The sequence below is a fragment of the Eublepharis macularius genome, chromosome 2 (assembly GCF_028583425.1).
Source record: "Eublepharis macularius isolate TG4126 chromosome 2, MPM_Emac_v1.0, whole genome shotgun sequence".
In the NCBI taxonomy this organism is placed as follows: Eukaryota; Metazoa; Chordata; class Lepidosauria; order Squamata; family Eublepharidae; genus Eublepharis; species Eublepharis macularius.
Window position 1 is genome coordinate 181,879,142 of NC_072791.1, and position 25,180 is coordinate 181,904,321.

The window sequence follows — 25,180 nt, forward strand, 5'->3', positions numbered from 1 at the left end:
TTTTATGGTTGAAATCAATACCATATACTCATCTTTCTAAGCTCACTGAACTCAGTAGAACATATTTAGAGACACCTCCAGCATAGGCTTCTTGCCATACTCAGCGGACATTTTTGACTTTAATAGAATCTGTTTAGGGAAAGCAAGCCAGAGACAATCACCATTTCCTTGTGTTTCAAACTACGTATGATTATTGCTTAGAAGCACCACAACTGATCATAAAATACATTACTACATGTGATGAATCACTGGTAGCAGAAAGTCCACCCACTTACTTCTGTTGGCCCAGCTGAATGTAAATACAGACATTCCAGAAGTGATGGTGACAATTGATGCTGAAAGTCAGAAGAATCAAATCTTGCCTGAACATGATTATAGGAAGTTGGGTGAGAGCATGGAGGAGAATTTCATTTGGTGGATGGTTTTTGTACACAGGAGTGGACTCTTACTATGGAACAGCCCCCCTCTGGCGCAGGTGTCTCACCAGAGCTGTCAGAGGCTGAATTAGGGTTACCAGCCCCTTGGCTGATGATAAGGGATTCTCCTGCCTTTAATTTCCCACTACCACTCCATGGAATCAACATTAGTGCAGTCTAAGAATGTTCAAAAACTCTATTTTACCACAGAGTTTCCAGTGATTCCTAGAGAGGTGTGATATCACTTTCAAGTTTTCCCAGAAATGATGTCATGCTGTCACTGACAGCTGCCCCCTTGTCCCCACCCCTAGTGGGCTAGGAACCCTAAGATGAGTACTGGGATGTACTCAGTCAAGAGCTCACGAAAGTCCTAAATGAGAGGAGACTTAAGCACACAGAACTTGCAGAATGTAGAAAAATAGGCCAATGACAAGGTAAACCTATGATGCAGCTGGTCAGCCTGCCATCTGGACAAGAATCCTGCACTTATTGAGAAGACCATGATTAAGGGGATCCTCTGAGGCTGCACATACACAAGGGAGCACTATCACCTTGTCACATTACATAATGTTATATACATTGAGAAGCCAGCCTCGGTGCCTTACTGTGAATCTTGGCCCTTGCCCCTCTCATTATATCTCTTTGCTTCCTTTGCACAAAATCTAAAATGGCTCCTGTTTTCTGAAAAACTCTATTTTAAGAAAAGTCTTATTATTTTAGTAGGGTTTCATATTTTCAGTTGGAAATAACCCTACTGAGAAGACAACTGGCATGATATCATGGTTAGAGTGTCAAACTAGGACAGGAGAGATCTGAATCCAAATCCCGTTCTGCTATGTCATTTGCTTATTAGTCACTGTCTCAGGAGAGTCAGGACTGCTGTGAGGAAAAAAAAATATGGAGGGAAGAACCATCTTGAGCTCTTTGGAAGAAGGGAAGAATTTTAAAAAATGTAACAGACACTTTTAATATAACTTGAAATTAATTGAAGTTTACAATTGAGCATGGCTTTCCTACAATTTGCTTTAACATTTATAATAAAGTGGTCTTCAATTGATCGATAGGCTTACTGACTGAAATGCAATGCTCACTGGGTGTCAACAGCTCCATATTCCAGCCACCTCTGAAATGTTTCAGCTCCTTGAAGTGCATGGAGAAATTACAATAGCCACAGGAAGTTCTTTCTTCCTTCAGAGAAGACCAGAATAAATTCTGGATTACATTATGTGGGAGGGGGCCTTTGTGTAAAAAAGGAGTCATTGTGAGAAATCGATATTTGTGCCCAAGTGATTCATGTTAATTAATGTTCCTGTATTTAATAATAACAGAATTAATATTGATCAGCTCCTTGCTATAAAATGTTGCTTTGACATCTCTTACTGGAAATGGAAAGTTTCTGGATGACCATGGACTTTTAATAGGTTACCATGAGGGAAAGAAGACATCTGCCTATAATTTCAAGAACAGGAGTACTATGGTTGGCTTTAATATTCTGCCTAGAATAAATAACATTATTAATGTGCAGAACTGATTCCAGATTACTTACTTTTTAACTAAAATTGCAGATGAGCTGGGAATGATTTGCCTTTTGGCATTTTTGTTCCCCTTAGGTAGCTACTTATTTGTCATCCTCATGCTTAGTTGCTGTCATCTACCCTCAGTGATGACATCATTAGCTAAACTGAATAGACAGAGGGTTGTGGTGGTTTAAGACTCACTATGTGCCCCTGACATGGTGGGATCATCCACCTGGATCATCCAGAAAGGAACAGGAAGCAACTGTAAGAGGAAGCAAGCTTTTTTAAAAAAAAATGTCTTGAGATTTAAAACCTGCCACATTGTTCCGTAAAAATCTTTCGATGGCCCAAATGCAGTTTCAAAAGAATATCTGAGGTAAAGTATATCTGAGGTAACAGTTGGGGAAAAGAGCCCGTGGCGCAGAGTGGTAAACTGCAGTACTGCAAGCTCTGCTCACAACCTGAGTTCAATCCTGGTAGAAGCCGGGTTCAGATAGCCAGCTCAAGGTTGACTCAGCCTTCCATCCTTTCAGGGTTGGTAAAATGAGTACCCAGTTTCCTGGGTGTAAAGTGTAGATGACTGGGGGAGGTAATGGCAAACCACCCCATAACAAAAAGTCTGCCAAGAAAATGTCATGATGTGATGTCCCCCCATGACTCGGTGCTTGCACAGGGGACTACCTTTACCTTTAACAGCTGGGGAAAGTGCTATTATAGTATAAAGTACTGAACAGGAGAACATTTGCTCTGTAATGATGGGGAGGGGGATTTATCAAACTTCTTGTGTATACATGCTATTAAAAGAGCACGATTTGTGTCTGGTTGCACCTTAGAGAGCATCTAGATTTAAGGTGCACTAAAAGGCATGACTGGACTTGAATCTTGTTCTATTGCAGACCAACACAGCTGCCCACCTGAAACTATATGCCATTATGTATGTAGCTGTTCCACAAGCACAATGCTTCACTTTCTGTAAGGTGAGTGAGCAGCAGGAAATTGTCACCTGAAAAAGCATATGGGGATTCAGTGAATAAATGTATTGGTCACTTTCTCCAACTCATTAATATGGCTAGTTTTCTATCTAAAAACAGATATTAGACACAGTTTTGTTCAATCAGTAAAAAAAGCTGTTTTAAATTAATAAGAATACTTATACACATATCAAACAAAGATTTCCAAGAGACAAACAGAAAGGGTTTTAATTTATTGCTAAATATAAATTTACAATGGGATCTGAGGTCAGCCAGACACTGATTGGAGATAGTCCCATCAATGCCAACACCAAATGAATATACTCAAATGAAACAGGCTTTCATAAATCATTCTAAAGTCATATTCCCAGTATACCTTCTGATAAATAATGAATACTTAAAGCAAGATTGTTAGGCATACGGCTTGGATGCAAGATCTGGCCTTAGAAGGAGTTTATGAGACTGCCTCCTTCTGTTACTACTGCTCTGCCTATCTTTTGTCATGCTGCATTGGCATTGCTTTAAATATCACCTCCTACTAGTTAACACAGTGGGGGCAGACATTCTGGACGAAATGGTAAGAGACCTGGGCTGGCAACCTAGAAGATCAGAAGGGGACGGGTTGCAGTCACTTGAGAAGAAAGAATTGGCCAGAGGTACAGTTCTCTAAGTGCAGTGCTATCTTTTTGGAATAAAAACAGTACATCCAAAGGGAAAGGTTGTCAGATGTCTATTTAAGCTGAAGATGGCATAATTTATACTGAATGATGCACTTTCTGGATGTGGGTAGCATTTCCATATCTGTGCTTCTGGCAAATATGGTCAGTTTTCAACCCAGCCTGCTTTTCAATGTTAATCACCTCCTTTTAAAAATGTTTGTTATTTCTGTTTAACATAGTAGATTAACAGTGCCATCCTTAGTAGAGTTACACCCTTCTAGACCCATTGACTTCAATGAAAAGGGTGTAACTCTGCACAGGATGGCATTTTAAATACAATCCATTGACAGAGAATAGTAAGATTCTGGTTAAGCCATATCAGACTTCTTGTTGTATGTAAAAGGAGGATTTGTGTGTGTTTCGTATTTCAGTTGGCACTGGTGTTGTTTTACACTTACTGTTTTAAGCAGTAAAGAGTCCAGTAGCACGTTTAAGACCAACCAACTTTACTGTAGCATAAGCTTTTGAGAACCACGGTTCTCTTTGTCAGATGCATCACAGTTCTCTTCCTCAGATGCATCTGACAAAGAGATCTGTGGTTTTCGAAAGCTTATACTACAGTAAAGTTGGTTAGTCTTAAAGGTGCTACTGGACTCTTACTATTTTGCCACTACAGACTAACACGGCGAACTCCTCTGGATGTATTTTAAGCAGAAATCAAATACAAAATTTCCAAAGTACCGCTGAAATTTTGTAACACAGTAGTGTCATGCAGAATTCATACATTTGCAGGTCAGATTTGAATGATTCATGGTTTTTTTTAAAAAAAAATCTGGGGAATGAAAATATGAAATATGGTTGCTGAATGTTTTGTGTTAAAAGAAATTTTGCCAGGAAGATGTAGATTACTGTGTCAGGGATAATGCCATTTTTTAAAGAATAATTGATTGGGGAGGGACCATGGCTCAGTGGTAGATTATTTACTTTATAGGCACAAGACCCCAGGTTCAATTTCAGGTATCTCTGGTCAAAAGGATCAGGCAGCAAGTGATGTGAAACACCTTGACCTGAGACCCAGGAGAGCTGCTGTTAGACCCAACCAAGTTTTTCACTCAATCTCTCATAAATTCCATCCTTTCTACAGCCCCTGTCCCACAATACCTTTGTCTATGCAGTGCCATTGAATCCCAACATGGCCTTCCTCCCTTTTTCTCCAGCAGGCAAGCTGATTGGATCCATCCCAGGGTAGTCAATACTGACCTTGATAGACCAGAAGTCTGGCTCAGCGTGGGGCTGTGTTTTCACTGATGTCTGTCATTCACAGTTTAGGGATTCATTTATTTGTCACATTCAAGCAGAAGCATTGTTGTCCCTGCTACAATTTTTTGAAAGGAACAGTTGTACGGGGCCAGGATTGAGACTGTTTAAGTCTGGGCACCCCAGGCAATGGGGAAATGCTTTTGGAATGGGTATTTTGTCTGTCTACAAAGAACAGGCACTTATTGTATGGGTGGGTCTACCCGTCTAAGATTTTCAATAATGTGGGATTAGCTGGTTGCCCCGTGAGAGTAAGCAGGAATGTTTGGATTTCCCTTCAAATTGGCCAGGAAAGAGGCTATTTTTACCTGTTCTACTTTTTAATAGGTCTATTTTTTGTTTTATTCATTTATTTAAATGATTTCTACACAGTGCAAGCATCAGAGAACATTTAAAACATTTCAAATATTAAAAATGTTCCGGACATAAAAAACATTTCAAAACATTAAATACACTGTTTACAAATAAATATAAATCATTTAAAATAATTTAAGCCCTTAGTTGCTTGAGTGGCAAGTGTTGAGAAGAGATGAAGTTTAATACTACTCAACAGTCACCACAGGTTGGATCTGTAGACTAGGATAAACAAAACCAGCAGAAACAGTAGCCAAGAATGGAAACTGGGTAGATTTACCTACAACTTTGGTACCCAATAGATGGGTTAGACTGCTACCTGTTAACAATCCACACATCATCATCATCATCATCATCATCATCATTCACCTAGTGAGTTTCAAATCGGGATCTCTCAAATTCTAGTCTGTCACTAGCCCCCACACTATAGTGGTTCTCAAATCCAACGCAAATACAAAGCACCGTTGGGCACCTAGAACTGCTTTTTTGGATTGGGATGCTTGTGCTGCATTGCAAGAGGTTTTACCATTTTGCTACTATGAAAACTATAGTGAGAGTTAGAGCCCTTGCTGCGTGCGGCCGTGCGGCCATTGCTACGTTGCTTCTGCCTCACCTAGCTGAGTAAGGTGTGGTCAAAGTCCATCCTCAGCTCCACTCCTCCACTGTTGCTGATGGGAGGAAGCCAGTGTCAGGTCTGACTATGTTCTTTGTATGATTTAACCAAACAGACTCCATTTTAATCCTGTCAGTGTTTTAAGCTCTTCTCTTGCAGGTGACAAGCAGCCCAGTAACAGTTATCTCAAAGAAGAGGAATGTTATGACTACAGCCTTTCCAGCCTTGGGAAAGTTTCACTCTCTCAGCTTCAAGCCGTTTGTTTTGAGAACTATGGGGGGAGGATGGGACTTGCTGGGCTTTGCTATTCTGTACCTTAACTTTTGCCTGTCATTCGTAACAATACACGTGTACCAGCCAAGATATTGCATCTTGGTCAGTGGACTATAATGGTTGTTTATATTCAGTAAAATCTTTTGAAACCAATGGACTCATGTCTAATTGCAAGAGATAGGCTGGATTGCAACTTTTAGTAAGCCACAGTCTGACAGCCAGTGCTGGCATTGCTTACCTTGCCTTTTTATTTGAGAGATCAACAGGATCCTCTTCTCTAGCCTGTATAGTCCAGTTCCCACTGTGAGTTGGAAGTTGCTAAAACAAAGACAAGATCATACGATTGGGCCAGGACTCCAATAATTCCAGTTACATCTGCAGACATCCTTCTTGTTCACTGCCTGGAGAGATTCCTTATTGACACATGACTGAATCCAGCTCATCCTAGAAGACTGTGGAGTGAATGTGCTAGTGGTTCAGTTCAAAGAGTACTGTGACCCGCTTTCCCAAATCATCCCTCCATTTGCTGATTATGGTGGAATCAGAGATGTTGAAGATGGTTGTATTGCATTCTGTGGCAATTGCCTCAAACAGCAGCATTTTCTCAGTACGTAGGTTCCTCAGAACATGTACAGAGTTCATGTATGGTGAAATATTCTTCAAGCCAGTATATTGCAACAGATAAAATTTATTTTTATGGAAGTTGATTCACATTCATGGCTGGCAAAATTGTTTCAAGTAGTTTAGTCCCTGGTCTCCCTCTCAGAGGGAGACCGCCAAATTGATAATTGGGTTATTAGCTGTGAGGCTTTTGGGAGCTTTTTTGCGGATAAAGTCTTGTCTCTCCACCGCGACCTGCCTGCCATGGTTGATACAGTAAGGGAACTGGAGACCCCTTGGCTGTCCTCTGTGCTGATCTTAGATCACTTCAGGAGGATATTGACAGGATCCTGCAGCTGGTAAGGCCTACTACATGCTCCTTGGACCTTTGCCCTTTGTGGCTGGTGAAAACCAGCGTGGATGGAGGGCTTCACTGGAGGCCATTATCAACTTATATTTGAGCTCTGGGGGTTTTCCTGGGGCACTAAAGGAAGCGATGGTGAAGCCTCTCTTGAAAAAACCAACTTTGGACCCCACTGACCCATCCAGTTACCACCCAGTCTTGAACCTCCCGTTTCTGGGTAAGGTGATTGAATGGGCAGTGGTGGAGCAGCTGCAGGCTTTCTTGGAAGGTGCATTGGTCCTGGACACATGCCAGTTTGGCTTCCGCCCGGGCCATGGACTGAGACAGTGTTGGTCGCCCTCGCAGATGATCTTTGTAGACATCTGGATCGAGGCAGGTCGACGCTGCTGGTGTTATTGGATCTTTCGGCAGTGCTCGATATGGTTGACTATGAATTGTTTACCCACCACCTTGCCGATGTGAGGATATGAGGGACTGCCTTAAAGTGGCTTGTCTCTTTTCTCCATTGTCGGGGACAGAGGGTGGCGCTAGGGGAGAGGGTGTCTGCATGCCAACCATTGGTATGCGGCGTCCCCCAGGGGGCGATTCTCTCCTCATTGTTGTTCAATCTGTATATGCACCCCCTCGCCCAGCTGGCATGGAGTTTCGGACTGGGTTGCCACCAGTATGCTGATGACACCCAGTTGTATCTGTTGTTGGACGGCTGGCCTGGATTGGCTCCAGAAACCCTGATTAGAGCTTTGGATGCCATGTCTGGTTGGGTGAAGCAGAGCAGACTGAAGTTAAATCCCACGAAGACGGAGGTCCTGTACTTAGGTCATGGGACATTGGGGGTGGGTGGGATCCAGCTTCCAGCTTTTGATGGCGCACCACTTGTGCCCATTTCACCAGTCAGAAGTTTTGGCGTGATGTTGGACTCCTCTTTATCAATGGAGGACCAGGTCGTGGCAGTTGCCTGGTCTGCTTTTTTCCATCTTCAGCAGGCCAGGCAGCTTGCTCCCTATCTCTCGACCTGAGACCTGGAAACAGTGATCCATGCAAAGGTCATCTCCAGATTGGATTACTGTAACTCGCTCTATGGAGGGCTTCCCTTGAGTTTGACCTGGAAATTACAGTGGGTCCAAAACACTGCTGCCTGTGTCTTGATGGGTGTGCCTTTCAGGGCACATAACTCCAGTTCTGCAGCAGCTACACTGGCTTCCCATGGAGTTCCAGATCAGGTTCAAGGTTTTGGTATTTACCTATAAAGCCCTAAGACTGGGACCAGTATACCTGAGGGACCATCTCTTCCTATATACTCCCCCGAGTGTGCTGAGATCGGCCGGTAAGCACCTACTGGTGGTCCCTGGCCCCAGGGAGGCTCGAATGGCCCCAACCAGGGCCAGGGCCTTTTCGGTTCTGGCCCCGACCTGGTGGAACTCTCTGTCTGAGGACATTTGGGCCTGCCAAGATCTTGTCTCCTTCAGGCGGGCCTGTAAGATGGAGATGTTCCGCCAGGTGTATGGTTGAGGCCATCAGGGTTTCCACCAAATGAGCCTCTCTCCCGGTCTCCTCTATGTCTGTAGGGGGTATTGACCATCTGCCCCCCATATATGAGCAACCACGCATGGTTAAGCCGCACCTCCTCCTCTGCCAGATGTTATATGGTTTTTATATGGTGAGCAGGTGTTTTATTAGAAAGCTGTGTTAATTTATTGTGATTTTATCTTGTATATTTTATCTTCTGTTGTAACCCGGCCTCAGCCCGCTTGCAGGGAGGGCGGGATATAAATAATAATAATAATAATAATAATAATAATAATAATAATAATAATAATTCACTTGAATTTTGTAGTAGCAGAAGAAAACATAGAAACCTAATCTAAAGAACACTGTTCCCTTTTTCAAATGGCCCCTAATCTGGCTGCATGTGAGTGGGAGTATGGGTGTGTCTCTCTTGGCACTGTCGCACAGAATTGCTATGCATCTTGCTTCTTGCAAGACTGAGAGGAAAGAGAGCACAAAGAAGAGGAGAAGGAGCCACATAGAAACTTCCAGATCAGACAAAAAGAGGCATCACAGGCTGCTTCTTATGTAAAGGGAAAAATAGCATGCACACACACACCCCATGTCCTGGCATGCTGATTTGCCTCTGTTCCAACAAGTTTAACTTCTAAACTTCTTATTGGGAGGAATGTAGGTATAGAGTAGTTTTGTTCTACTCTGCATCTTTGCTTGCTGATTGTTCTTTTGTTATTCTAATAATTTAGAATGGAGATGGTCAAGGCTATAGCAAGTGAAATGATTTATTCATCAGCTTTCATGTGCTTGTTTAAAGTAATTGACTTTGCAGTCAGTTTGGGATTTTCTTCTCTAAATAATCCATTGTCAACTGCGAACTTCATTTCATAAACTACAGCTATATGAATTGACCCAAGCACTTAGAATGAGGGAACTAAAAAATAAGGCTACCAAAAAGAGATATGAAACAAAATTTTGAGGGGCTGGATCACCATGGAGGCCATGTAAGTGGGAACTAATCTGATTTCTTTTCGTATGTTGGTGTTTGGTCAGAGTATTCTAACAGCGGCCCTGTCTGGGGGCTCGTGGAAGGTATCCTGCATCTGAAGAAGCCTCATCTGATGTCCAAATACTGATATGGTAAAGAAGCATGAGTCGTGAGAACTCAGTAAGATAATAAGGGAAAGTAAAGCAGATCTGAAAACATTCTCCTTCTCTCACAATAAGGATAATTTGAGAGCTATGCTTATGGGCATAACACTTCGGAAAGAATGGATGCTATGGCTCCACATCCTCTTTTTCTTCCTATTCTCAAGGGATGCCAAGTCTGCATATTATAATAAGCAATCTACAACAGAATTTCCTTCCCATTATCTGCACTTTGCCTTTTATGAAATTCAGCCTGTTGATTTGTTTTAAAAGAGGCCATTTGAAAATTGCTATTAATAACCAACACTGAATTACACTGTTAATACATTTTATACAAAAAGTTGTTATCATTTTGTATCTGCCATAGGGAAAAAAAAGCCCTGGATCTAAGAATTAATGTAAGCCATTTATACTTTATGAATCCAAAATCCTCCAAGATGTCCCCAAGTACAGGAGTTTGCTTATGAATCTATGCTGTAGCTAAAGGAAATGTAAAATCAAATGTAGACAGACAGTTCCCTATTGAATACATCTCCACTGAGACTAGGGAACACTTGTACTTCTCGAAGGGTGTGGAATAAATTACACTTGAAAGAATAATATTCTTCAGATACACCTATTTGGGTTGGCAGTAGGCCTCGTGAGCTCTTCAGGGAGCTGCCATGACAACCACAGTAGACAGGTGGGTCTGGAATATGTGTGTTATTTGCAGAATGGCAGAAGACCAGAAAAAAAGAATTAATATTTAATGTGGAAGCTGCTTCAGACCCTCACATGCATAATTTATTGCCACGTTGGGGTACAGACAGGCCAGAATCGAAGCCCTACAACAAAGCTAAAAAGCAAATCCAAAGTTCTCAAAGGCCCCTGCTCTTTTGATATGGCACAAATTTGTATCTCATTCAAACAGCCCATATTCTGTTGTTTTGAATTGTAGGTGTTCTTCACATCTGAGCACTTCTGTAAGTCATTTATTGGGTTCCATCTTAGGGTATGACAGGGCTCATAGAACGTTTTTGAGAAATATGAGTTAACTGGGAGACTAAACAGAAGACACTAGTGTCAACTTTATGCATAATGCTCACATCTTAATCTAACCATTTTGGGTTGGCAGTAGGCCTTCAGGCATTCACCAAATTAAAATGGTTCTGTTAAAATCTATTTTAAAATTGACATCTTTCTTTCGATATTTATACCACATTTTTCTTCCTGGTACAGCTTACATCATTGTAACATAAAAATTTTTCTGACTGTCTTGGCAGGTCACAAAAAACTCTGTAGCGGGCTGCATGTGGCCCGCGGGCCGCAATTTGCCCACCCCTGTTATAGACAAATTAATGCCCCACTCAGAACTGTGAACAAGTCAGTGTTATTAGAGCCACTTTGGTGTAGTGCTTAAGAGCATGGGACTCTAATCTGGAGAACTGGGTTTGATTCCCCACACCTCCACTTGAAGCCAGCTGGGTGACCCTGGGCTAGTCACGGCTCTCTGGAGCTCTCTCAGCCCCACCCACCTCACAGGGTGTTTGTTGTTGTGGGAATAATAATGGCATACTTTGTAAACCGCTCTGAGTGGGCATTAAGTTGTCCTGAAGGGCGGTATATAAATCGAATGTTGTTGTTGTTATCCCCACAATACAGTTGGGGAGATGAGGCTGAGAGGAGTGGCTTACCCAATATCTCCAGCTGAGGTTGGACTTGGACATGGGAAACTTTTCATATTCCAGGACATCCAAAGCTCCGGGTACCCATTAGTAATTCATTACCTTTCTGATCCAAACAACACATTAGGAGGAAGAAACAGAGAGAGATCCACAGGCATCCCTATGTTACTGAGAAACATGGGATTACTGACATATGAGTATCCTGCTCTTCTCCAGTAATGTTTGGTTGGAAAAAATAATGTAATGTGATATTTGCTGAGTGGAGTAGTAGGATGCAAGAGACTGTAACAGGGATAAACATTTCTCCCTATCCCATTATTGTATTCAGGATCTGTGGGTTTACTCTGCCTCATGTTCCATTCCTCCTGAATTCTGGTTTGTCCAGCAATGTAATGATGCACATATGTACTCATGAACATTGATGAAGGATCATAAGAAAAAAAAATTCTTTAAAGAACCCCATACAATCATACCACAATGCTTGTTTTACAAAGCACACGGGCATGGAGGTAGGGAGACACAAATAAACTGAAGGAACTGAATCCTGTGGCAACGTGTGCATGCTTGCTGATCTGACTCAATTCAGAAATTTAAAAACGGAACAAATAAGAATGGCTTGGATCCTCTGGGTAAATCTCTGCTGACATGAGGAATTTCCATCAACAGAATGGGAAAACCTCACCTCGTCCTCCTGCCGCAGTGCTAAATGATCCCTGAAATGTTCCTTGTGGGGAACAGGGGACCCCTGGGACCAGCATGGTGGCACCAGAGGTTTGCAGTAGGAGGTAGGAATCAGCACTGAGATTTTTTTTTTAATTTTCAAATCAGGATTTTCTAAATGAACTATTTACTGTTAATGGTGTTTTATGGGTGGGATGTTGCCAGTTTGGATCTAATCCGTTTGCTTTTTCCATTATCATGTCTTTCGGTTCTGTTCTTTGCAATGCGGCCTTTGAGACTCTTTGGGTCTGCTGTTTCGGCACTTAGCAGCACCAAGATGTATGTTCTCCCAACAGGTCTACTCAGATGTAAATCCCATGTTATCGATAGTGCTTACTCCCAGAGAGGTGTCTTTAGAATTGCAGCCTATGATCGAAGTCTTCCAGGACTTTTATCGAGTTCAGTCGACTGAACAGACCACTTGCACCCCACCCAGCAGCATTTTTCTTCACAGCAACCAACTGTCCGAGTGCCCTAATTGGGATGGGGAGGACAGATCAGTGCCTGGGTAGCACTGCAAATCCACCCCCTACCAAAAAACCCCCCAAAACAAGGAAAAAAAATGCACATTCACCCTTTTCTCCAAAGCCTATAGGTAGGGACATATCTCCCTTTTCAAGGATCCGATTGGCAGAAAATGCCATTACCCAGGTAGCACCGGGGGTGGGGGAATTGCACTCATACTCATTGCACACATTCCTCCTTCCCACCAACAGAGTTAATTAGGTTGTATAACATAACATAAGGGCTCTCTCCCCTTGGGATCCAATTGATGAATGCTATTAAGGAAAACAAGATGCTGCCATGCAGGCCCAGTACCTTCCTGTCTGCTGCTACTACTGCATGGTAAGAACTGAAATGAAACATGCAAACTTTTCAGTAGGAGGATGCCATTATGACTTGGTGTCTCTCTACACAATACTTTTGACACATGTTCTTCATGTGCCAGGACTCGGAGACACACTGTTATCCGGAAAATGTAGTTTTAAATGACAGAGCCAGCGATCACTCCAGAGAAGATGCAGAGGAGTTAGCCGTGTTAGTCTGTAGTAGCGAAATCAAAAAGAGTCCAGTAGCACCTTTAAGACTAACCAATTTTACTATAGCATAAGCTTTCGAGAATCACAGTTCTCTTCGTCAGATGCATGGAGGGCCAACAGAAACTGGTCAAATATAGAGGAGGAGAGGGGTGGGGGGGGAGGAGAGGGGAGATGCAAACAACTCCTTTGATATGGAGATGCAAACAGCTCCTTTTGATGTGGGGATCAGTTTGCTTCTGTAAAGGTTCAAAGGAGTTTGCCGTGTTAGTCTGTAGTAGCAAAATCAAAAAGAGTCCAGCAGCACCTCCAAGACCAACCAATTCCACTGCAGCACAAGCCCTCGAGAACCACAGCCCTCCCCGCCAGATGCATCTGACAAAGAGAACTGTGGTCCCCGAAAGCCCATGCCAGGTGCCACTGGACTCTCCCCGACCCCGCCTATGTAAAGGAAATCTGTTACCCAGAGAAGATGGATTCTCTCACAGCCCTTGGCTGCCTCTGGCATCTCCCCTTCTGGAGACTTTGCTCGGTTAATTCAAAGTTCTAAGCAGTGAAGGGAGCAGAGTAAATGCTCGGGAAGGGGAGACCATCTGACAGAGGGCTATGAGAGATTCTATCCCCTCCAGATCACTGCTGGCTTTGTCTTGCAAAGCTACACTTCCCAGCTAACATTGTATCCTGACACTTGACGGACACGTGCCCCAGTGTCTTGTGTAGAGAGACTCTTGATTTCCTGGATTTGTTTCACCATTCTGGAAGCTACTTTAATGAATGAAATAGTGAACTCCAGGTATATTTCCACCTCATTCGTTTCATTTTGCATACACCTAACACTTATTATTCAGATGGCTATATAATACATATAAACATCACACCCTCCAAAATGTTTGGATAAGAAAAGAATCAAATTACATAGTACATTTTTAAATAGACTACCTTGTTAGGGTTAGGAAGGAATTTATAACAGGCATCTATGAGGAGATGAAAGCGATTCAAATATATATGAATCTGAAGTTTCTAAATCCAGTGTTGAATATAAAAGTGCCTGCCAACTCACAGTATTTCCTTGGGATTTAAAAATATAATCTGGACAACATACTGTCCTGCATATGAACATTTTTGCTGAGGAAAAAATTCTTCCTGACATACAGTTAAATATAAGTGATATGATAGCACACAACATGAACATAACAAGGTATGAGCAAGAGGGATTTGCTTTTGACTGGTAAAGAAATAGGCTTACCAATTCACAAATTTATTACAAGATTAGCCCTTAATGCCTAATAATCACCTTGTCAAAGAAAATTTCATCTTTGTAGAAGGCAAATGAAATGCCGAGATGGGCCTTGAGCCTTGCTGCACATCGGCTGCTGAGATGTCCAATATTTTCCTCAGTGACTGAGGGAAAAAAAGAAAGAAAGCCACCAGCCTGTCGCTTGCACTGCAACCAGAGTAATGTGGCAAATGCCTGGCAATGATTATTGCAGAAGTTCTATTGCTGATATTACCAGTATACTGGAGTTTTTAGGAAGTGTGCAAGAAAATCTAGCATTGTTATTATTTCTTATTAAGGTAGTGCTCACATAGTCAACCCTATTAAGTGACACAATGGATGTTTATCATTTCAGATGGGTAGCCATGTTAGTCTATTGCAGCAAAACAAACAGCAGTCTTGTAGTATTTAAAGACTAACGATTTTTTCCAGCATAAGCTTTTGTGGATTGGAGCTCATTTTTTTAGCTGTGTTGAGTAGATTCACATGATGTAGACACAGGGTTTCCAGCCTCCAGATAGTGGCTGGACATCTCCTGGAATTACAACTGGTCTCCAGGCCACAGAGATCAGTTCACCTGGAGAAAATGGCTATTTTGGGGGGTAGACTCTATGGAATTATGCCATGCCAAGGTCCTTTCCCTCCCCAAACCCCACTTTCTCCAGGCTTCTCCAGGTTTCACTCCCCAGATCGCCAGGAATTTCCCAGCTTGGAGCTGGTAACTCTATGTAGACATTTTGTGTAGGAGATAAAAAATACGGGCACCATGAAATGCAGGAATCAGAGTATGAAATGTAACGATGTAAAATTCAAATCTACCATGAAAAAATGCAAAGACCAATCACTAGGTACACTAAACTAGCATAACATCTGTAATGGGTGGGCCAGATTTTGCTAAGGTAGAGATCACCTATAGCAAATTAGGTTCCTTTTATATTGGCTCTTTAATATGCTTTGGTTACTGAAGGCAAACAGAATTTTTTCAAAGGTTTCACACACCTTAAGGATAAAATGCTGCCCTCCTGCAGTCAATGAATACTTAATCTGGGTTTTCCAAAACCTGTTTTCATTCATTTTGTTGTTGTTGTTGCACATTATCCTTTAAGAGTGTGAAACTTCTCAAAGTTCTCAAAAGTTTATTCTCAATAAACGGCTCATTGGACTTACTCAGGCTGGGCCCAATACAAATGGTCAGTATGCACATACATATAGAGACAATTCAGAATCAAAAGGTTCACACAATAAAAGGATGAAATTGGTAAATTTTAAAAGTTAACTAAAATATCAATATAACTACTATAAATCTTCCAAATTTACAGTGCAATCTTAAGCAGAGTTACTCCAGTAACTCTGCTAAGGATTGCACTGTTAGTCAAGATACTTTCAAGTCTTGGTCATGGTGTCTTAGTGCCCATGAGACAAGATAGTCTTCTTGTCAGACTCTAAAAGAAGATTTAACAAATAATGATCCATGAGCAGATTATGTATGTCCATTTATAATTCAGATAATAGATTCCAAAACTGGATAAAATTAATCGAAAGCCCCACTTCAATCAATGAGATTAGTTAAGCTTCATAGATTTTAGTGCAACCAACTTTAACTGGATCAGGACAATATTCATCAAGATAATACTTAAGCCAAACCTGTTAACTTAATTTGTGAGCGCATGTGGATTCTTTACAATAAGGAACATGCGTCACAGTTCATGTGTCTGATGAAGAGAACTGTGATTCTCGAAAGCTTATGCTACAGTAAAGTTGGTTAGTCTTAAAGGTGCTTCTGGACTCTTTTCTATCTCCCTATTAAGAATCTCACAAACAATAGAAGAATGAACACATCCACAGTTAGTCTGACGAAGTGAGCTGGAGCTCACGAAAGCTCATACCCAACCACAAATTCTGTTAATCTTATAGGTGCTACTGGACTCTTACTCTTTTCTATAGTTAATCTCCTGTAATCCAAACCTATGTACACCTACTCAGAAATAAGTTCCATGGCATTTAAACATACTTCCAAATAAATAAACATAGGATTGTACTGCACATGGAACAGTGCATTTTATCTATGTAATATATGGCTTTTCACATTGCTGAAACCTGGAAAAATATCAAATCTCCCTAAACAGAAGGACTGATATTATCAGGTCTCAGATAATTCCTTTTATTGAAAATTTAGCCTATTTCTTTCCCTCTTTGCATATCCAAAGCATTTTTGTTTCATTTCATGTGCCTTTTATACTTCTAAGAATCCCACACTTTGCTGAGATGGCATTCTTATATCACTTTGTTCTTCCCTCCTACAGGTGCCAGGGCAGACAAAATACATTTGCAAACCACACTTCTTCTTTCAGCTTTCAGAACTAAAAGGACACAGTATTGAGGAGGAGGAGAAATAGCTACAAGACCTAGATTTTTTTGTTTAAAAAAGGTAGTATCAAACGATCACATTCTTTAGGATTTAGATTATGCTCATATAAAGGGCTCAGCATTCTCCACTGATGAACTGCACTGGCTGTCCGAAGACCAGATTTACACATGCAGCAGAATGAGGTAGTAGAATGCTGAGATGATAGAACGGACTGTGCCACTGTGAACTGAGGATGTATGTAGTCATATTTTTGGACTAGGTGCTTATATTAAAAACTCCCTGAAAACAGAAAATGAGGAAAGCAAATAAAGGGTTTTTAAAAAGCTTTATGCTTATGTCATTGTTTTTTAATGCAAAGAGATATTCAAAGACATAATCCAACACCTATGGTGTGAAGTGGTATAGCCTGTTCCACCACTTCAATATTCTAATGCCTCATTGTTTGGCTGAGAAAAATCCACCCAACATGTACTACCTCAGGACTGGTTTATACATGCAGCACAATGAGGTAACAGAATTCTGAGGTGATAAAATGGGTTGTAACTAGACATGGGCACGAATGGGGGAAAAATTCCAAACACCCTGTTCATTGTTCGTTGCCAGCCACGAACAACGAACAATGAACAGAACAGAACATGCCCCTTAACAAACATGTTCTGTGTTCGTGGCCCTTTAAAGATCCCTTTAAACTATCAGCTGGCAGGTGGCAGGGGGGGATTCCCCCTGCCTGCCTTCCAGCTGATAGTTTAAAGGGCTCTTTCCTGCCACGTGCAAGGGGCAGGGCCATTTAAACATCCCACAACCCCCACCCCCCACCCCCCTGCCCCACCCCAGTGCCACCAGGCTGCTGCTGTCGGGTGCAAGAGGGACGGAGAGATTCTCTCTGTCCCTCTGACAGTGGGAAGAGCCAGCACCACTGGCCGCTTCTGGCCACTGCCAGAGGGACGAGGAGAGACTCCCCTGGTCCCTCTGACAGCAGGCAGAGCCAGCACCATGGGGCTGCTCCTTCCCGGTGCCAGTGGGATGGAGAGATTTTCTCTGTCCCTCTCATACCTGGAGGGCCTGTGCCGCCCCCTTTGCTGTCATTTTCTCTTCACAGTGGCAAAAACAGGACTCTCTGCTGGAAGCTACTTTGAGGGGTTACAAACTGACTTTCCCAATGTCCAATACCCACCAAATTTGAAGGGGACATAGTCCTCACTGTCCTCTGAAGACCCCCCCACCAAGTTTCAGAGAGATTGCAGCGCAGGAAAAGTATGACCCATGGGTCTCCCCCTTTGCTGTCTATTTCTCTTCTGAGTGGCAAAAACTGGACTGTCTGCTGGAAGCTGAAGGTTTAAAGCCTGAAGGAAAGCCGGAAGGAGTTCAGACAGAGTTCAGTCCTTGCCATTGCCAGGGGAATTGATTGAAGGCGCCTGAGTGTCTGGCTTCCTGAACAGCACCTAAATGCAACGAAGAAGGCTTGCAAGGACCACCTGTTCGTTTGGAATGGGGACTCATGAATGGCCCGTTCACAAACAGATGAATGGGCTGTTCATGTCCATGTCTAGTCAAGTCCAAAGTTTTGGTGCCACGACTGAGAAGGCCCTTGCTTAGATTGCCACCCATTTAGCCCTTATGGTTGGGGTACCCAAAACAGGGCCTCTAAAGATGACTGGAATGGTTGTGTATTGCATTGTAGTGGTATATTGCAGACTGGTAGATTGTAGTGATGTGATGCTGACTGTATTGCAGCCTGTGTATTGCAGACTATGGTGGTTGCATTTTACATTTTTAATCTCTGCCCCATGTAAAAACTGCAAATAAAAATGAGCACACCAGAAAGAAAGATTCTGAGCCCAGCCCTTCACATATTTTAATTACAGTTTTCCAATGACATAAAATTATTAAAGTGGTGTAGAACTTTGAAAAATGTAGCCCTTTACCTGCAGTTTCAGGTCAAACTTCCTCAGCAATCCATCAAAATGTCCATCAAAAATTGGGTCCCCTGTTTTTGACTGATAAATAGGATGTAGCCTGAAATGGGTGTTTGAGCATCCCTAGTTTCAGGTTGGCCTGGCCTGGATAGCCCAGGCAAGCCCAATCTCATCAGATCTCAGAAGCTAGGCAGAGTTGGCCTTGGTTAGTAATTGGATGGGAGACTGCCAATGAAGACCAGGGTTGCAGAGACTGGCAATGTCAAACCACCTCTGTTAGTATCTTGCCTTGAAAACCCCAGCAGGGGTCACAATAATTCGCAATATGACTTGATGGAGCTTTCCACCACCAGTTTAAGGCAATGGCTACAGTGAGGTCTAACTCTAGCTAAGCATTGGAAATCATGGTGACAATGGCAAATACATTTTTTTAAATGTGATTCTTGGATCTCTTAGCATAAAAACCTAATGTAAGGAATGGATCTTTCAGTTTCTGCACAAGTTTTCTTCTTTTAGCTTTCTGATTAGGCTTAAGCTCTTCTTTTGTCTTCACAGTTTTCAAAGAGAATTTCTTTTCTTCTTCCCTTTATTCAGACTTAACCCAGACCCTGACCACTCCCAAAGCCTAAAGGTGCTATTACAAATCAGCTGAACATACAGCTGCCAGGGTCACATGAGGCTTCTTTAGGCCAGTTGCCCAATGGCTGCATTACAATAACTATTAAGGGTTAAATTAAACGTAAGAAGAGAAGCTATCTTTTGGGTTAATAATAATATCCCTCAGACCTGGAACACCCTTTTAGAACAAAGATTTTTGCCTTCGGGAAGTTACAAAAATGCCTTTACATAGTTTGTTGGATCTATATATGATTTCCAGCATCACAGAAAATAAACACCAGGAGACTGTTTGGTTTTATACAAGACTTTATTGAGGGGGGGGAATCCACCCACCAGCTCCCTTGCTGAGGATTACAACCAATACTCTACTGCCAAGTTCTCTGTTTAGGTAAAGTATGAGAAAAGCTGTTGTGTTCTTTTTAACTTACAAAATAGTTCCTATCGCAGGGGCAGTAAGAAATGGACAGATTTCTCTGCTTAAAAGACAGCTGTTCCTTCTCAGGTACTATTATTAATATGCCCTAAGGTAATGTTTGCTCTGAAATATCTCTAATTGAAATAATTTACCCTGATCCTCTGAGAATTAGGAAACTGTTTTCATCATGTTCGCACACAGCCAAATAATTATGAGATGCCATATGGAAAAGACATCATGTGGTCTATGTATTTCCGAATGTATACTTTTGAAATAATTCCCACTGATAAGTTTCTGAGCTAAATTACAAATAGGAGATGAATAACAGTAGTTAAGCAGTTTATAAAGACTTGGTCTCTGTAGATCTACTGTTGCAATGACATGCAACCATTACATTGATCCTGGGACAAAGATCCCAAAATGTTTCTGGCATTATAACGTAACACTGCAAAAGGAAAGAAATGGTAAGGGGTCTGGGATTAGCTTTGCAGTTGTTGCTCCATGATTTTTTGTAAAAGATAATGCAGGTACAGCAGGAATTCATTTTATATTCATGCTCATATATTCATCTGCCCATACCTATATGTATTTATATTCCTTCAAGTTGAAACCAACTTATGGTGACCTCAGCAAGGGGCATTCAAAGGCAAGTGAGAAGCAGAGGTGGTTTACCATTGGTAGAGTTGTCCTTGGCCGTCCCCCATCTAAGTATTGACTTTTCTTAGCTTCCGAGATGGGGTTCTGCCTTCACACCTAAGCAGACTCAGTTGCCCACTGGTTTAGCTCATGTTGTACTGAGTAGTTGCAAACAAGGAACCAGTCATCTGACACACCGTTCAGATGTGTCTGAGAAAATTCTATTGTTTCTAATTTGCACAAGTATACTGCTTTATCACAGCAGCTGCTTTTGCACCACATCTGCTGCTGCCTTCAATTTTTAAAAGGCACATAGTTAAACAAAAAAATAATGATTTCTGAGGTGAGATTTACTAGTTAGGTGTCTTTATGTGCCTTCAGAATTTCCTTATGAATGCAACTTTATGTAATTTATAGTCTGCCTTTCTCACTGAGACTCAAGGCGGATTACATACTGTGAGATCAGTACAATCAATATCAAGGACATTTCCATAAACATAAGGCGAACAAATGCAATTTTACAAAGACATAGCAAGAATCCAATACATAGTTGAAGAAATGCTGAAATAGAGCATAAACAGTTCTGGGACTGACATTAGGCAACATATAACTATCCAATAGGATCATATTTGAAGCACAGGTAGCACATAGAAGAACATACTTAAAGACAGATAGGACACAAGGCAACATAGTGATGAAGTCTATGATCCCTAACTCATTAGTGAAGAATCTGAGACTCACTCCCTACACTACAGGCCTCCTAACTCAGTAAAAAGTCTTTTTCAATAATTTGGTTTTGCCTCCTTTGCAGAAAGCCAGGAGAGTGGGGGCTCTCCTGACCTCCTCAGGCAGGCCGTTCCACAGGGTAGGGGCCACCACAGAGAATGCTCATGTATGGGCAGCTGTTGATTTTGCCCATATGCAAGGTGGCACCAGCAGGAGACCCGATTCATATGAACGAAGCTGCCATGGAGAAACATAGGGGGAGAGGCGGTCCTGTAGGTATGCTGGACCAAGGCTGTGAAGAGCTTTGTATGTATAACCAGTTCCTTGAACTGAGCAGAACTTATCATTTCATGCAATCACTTCTGAAATAGATGCTGTTGATTGCAGAGATAAAAAGCATACAGTGCATTCCATCTGCATTAGAGGATGCACCCGACCATGTAGGTACAAAGAGGGAACAAATTACAAGCAATTATGTTATTTATAATGTACAACGATCAATTTAATGACCCAGCCAGGACCCTGGAGGATATTGCCTCTTCTCAAAAATGAAATCATTTAGGTTTTGGACTGGACAGAAGCAACCTAGCCCTCTAGCACAAGTTTCTGTTCCACAGGTGCAAAGAGGCTTACCATAAGGGACTCCAGAATTCCTATGGGTTTAGAGTAGGTAGTGTCATAATTTTCATTCATGAAAATGCCAATGATTTATTGATGAGCAGATCAACTATTTGTCAAGCCCTTTGCTGGCATTCACTGAGTGCATGCCTACTACAATAGCATGAACATGTGCATGCACGTGCAGTCAGCTTTCATGCATGTGCATTGTCTCTTACAACCTGATGGCTCATCTGCACAAATGTAATTATTTTCTCTGCCGCCAAATTTTAATATATCAAGACGGTCTTGCAAAATGAATTACTTTTGTAATGTAGATTCTACTTTTCATTTTCCCGCTGATGATTTCTGATTATAGCCGCTGATATACATGGGTTGGGTTGGAATGGTTTTTGCATGTTCACGGTGATTAAAAGATCATGGAAGTTGTAGTTTCCCACCATTTTAGTAATGTGCATCTTTAACTACCCCTCCCCCCATGTAACTCACAAATGGCTCTAATTTGATCATGGTGGCATTGTGTTATTTTAATAAAACTATTTTTTTTCCAGAGTGAAAGTAGAGACAGAGTTGGCCTCTTGATTTATTGCAGGTCCTGGTTATGGAGTTCATGCGTTAGGAAGTGCGTTATTGTTAACTAGCAACCCAGCACATTGTGTAAACAGCAGGTTTAGGAGGGGCACAGTGCTGCGGCGGGTTTCTCAGTTGAGGCTGCCACAGCAACAGAAGCCTGATGAAATTCCCTCAGTGCTTCTTTTCCTGAGGGGTGAAAAGGAGAGGGACCTGTACAGGGAAAATAATTTATTCATTAAATCACCTTATACTTCCATGGAACTGAACTTAAAGTTATTACTGATTTATAGCAGTATGTGCTCTGTGTATTGGTGACTGTGTAATTTAAGGAAACCAAAGTTACTCAGAACTCTGCTGCTGCTTGAGATCCTTCCAAAATGAGGGTAGGGAGAAACACTTGTGGTCTCATCTTACACCCTGTCAGAGGGGGTGTTTGGGGTGGCACAATAGTTTGAGCCGGCTGTGGCTGAAACTGGCAAAAAGAAATTCAACACAAATATAAAGTTCTGCATTGAAACAAAAAGAATTAAATACACAGCTATAGTATGGGAAATACTTGGCTTGGCCACAGTACACATGAAAAGAATCTGAGAATACTGACTGATCACCAACTGAAAGATTATGATTGATCCAAACAGCAGTGTGATGCAGTTATTTTTTAGAAGCTAAAGCAATTTTAGGCTGTGTTATATGAAACATAATATCCCAGTCCTGAGTAGACATGGGCAAGAATGGGAAAAAAACCTGAACACCCTATTCGATGGTTGGTGCCATCCACGAACAATGAACAATGAACATGGACGAACATGAACTGTTCCTGGACATGTTCGTTGTTCATGGGGGCCAGAACGATTCCCCCTGCTGATTGCCAGCTGAGAGTTTAAAGGGCCGGGAGAGCAGTCACACAGCCAGGCTGCCTGCCCAGTGCAAGAGAGATGGGGAGATTCTCCCCGTCTCTCTCACACCAGGGAGAATCTTCCCAATGTCCAATACCCACCAAATTTGCAGGGGATATAGTTGTCACTGTCCTCTGAAGACCCCCCCCCAGTTTCAGAGAGATTGCACCCCAGAAAATCATGATCCATGGCTCTCTCCTTTTAGTCCCCACTGTCCTCCGAAGACCCCCCAAGTTGCAGAGACATTGCTGCCCGAGAAAGGCATGATCCATGTGTCCCCCCACCCTTGCTGTCATTTTTTGTTCACAGGGGCAAGAATGGAACTGCCTGTTGGAAGGCAGCTACTTCGAGGGGTTACAAAATGACCTTCCCAATGTCCAATGCCCACCAAATTTTCAGGGGACATAGTCCCCAATGTCTCTGACGAATCCCCAAGTTTCAGAGAGATTGCGCCCCAGGAAAGGCATGATCCCTTTGTTGTTATACTTATTTTCTCTTCACAGTGGAAAAAATGGGACTCTCTGGTGGAAGCTACTTTGAGGGGTTATAAACTGATCTTCCCAATGTCCAATACCCACCAAATTTGCAGGGGACATAGTCCACACTGTCCGCCGAAGGCCCCCCAAGTTTCAGAGAGATTGCATCCCGGGAAAGGCATGACGCATGGGTCCTTCCTTTTGTCATCATTTTCTCTTCACAGTTGCAAAAACGGGACTCGCTGCTGGAAGCACTTTGAAGGATTAAAGCCAGAAGGAAAGCCAGAAGGAGTTCAGATAGAGTTCAGTCCCTCCCTCCGGTTGCCAATGGGATTGGTTGCAGCAGGTTCCAGACTGGCTTGCCGAACGGCTGCTGAAGGCAACGAACAAGGCTTTTAACGACCATCTGTTCGTTTAGGATGGGGCCTCACCAACAGCTTGCTCGCGAACAGCAGATTGGGCTGTTCTTGTTCTTTTTCTGTTCGTAATGCTGTTCATGCCCATGTCTAGTCCTGAGAATGAATAGTTCAGCAAAAATAAGCTGTCTACTGTGTTCTGTGTCCCATTCCAGGTACTACATTTTAACTAGAAACTGGAAATTTGAAGGAGAACAGTGAGGTTATTGGAGTCTGCAAAGCAATTCCTATGAGGAAAGGTTGAAGGAAATGATCTCTGCTGGTTCTAACTGCAAGGAAAATCTAATGGGATTAACGTACAGGGAGGCAGATTTCAGTGCAATGTTATGGAAAACTTCTTAATAGTGACTTTAATTTAGCAATGGAACCAGTTCTTTAGATGGATAATGGGTTGTCTCTTTACAGAGGTATTAAGGCAGTAGCTGAAAAGCCAGTCATTTGTCAAGGATGCTCTAGTTCTGGATTTTTCTACACTAGGCAGGAACTGGGACTAGATGACTAGAAGGCCACCTCCAACAATATGATTCTGCGTAAGTCTACATAATGTTGGGGCATTCTGTCTGATATAAGCAGAACTACAACCTTCTACCACATGGTACTACACATGATAGGATTTGGTGAAAGGTTCCAGAGGTGTGTAAACCTCTTTCATCTGCCCATAGTCTAAATGGCCACATTTTCTCTTTGTGTATCACAATAATGATCGAAAAGTGGAAGTGTGTGTTCATCTGCTTTTATACACCTCTTGTAGCATGCAGAGTGGCCCTCAGGATCTTGTGAAAAGGCCTTGAGGCTGTGGGTCACAATATTCTCCAGCTGTATTTATAAACAACCTTTAGAGTTTCCTTTTTTTTTTTACCTTGACATTTTAACACCTCCTTTCTAATTACAACTGACAGTCCCACCCTATTGACTCTGACCACACATGTTTCCCCTTCATATTTTAATGATGTTCTGTTAAAGGTCTACCGCGCTGCCCTACGCTTCAGCATCCTGATGATTAAATGGACTTTTAAACAAAGGTAACTTTTTCAGAGAGTTATGAACTGTTATTCTTTTCTTCAAAAGCTTGAAATAGATATTTATGATACC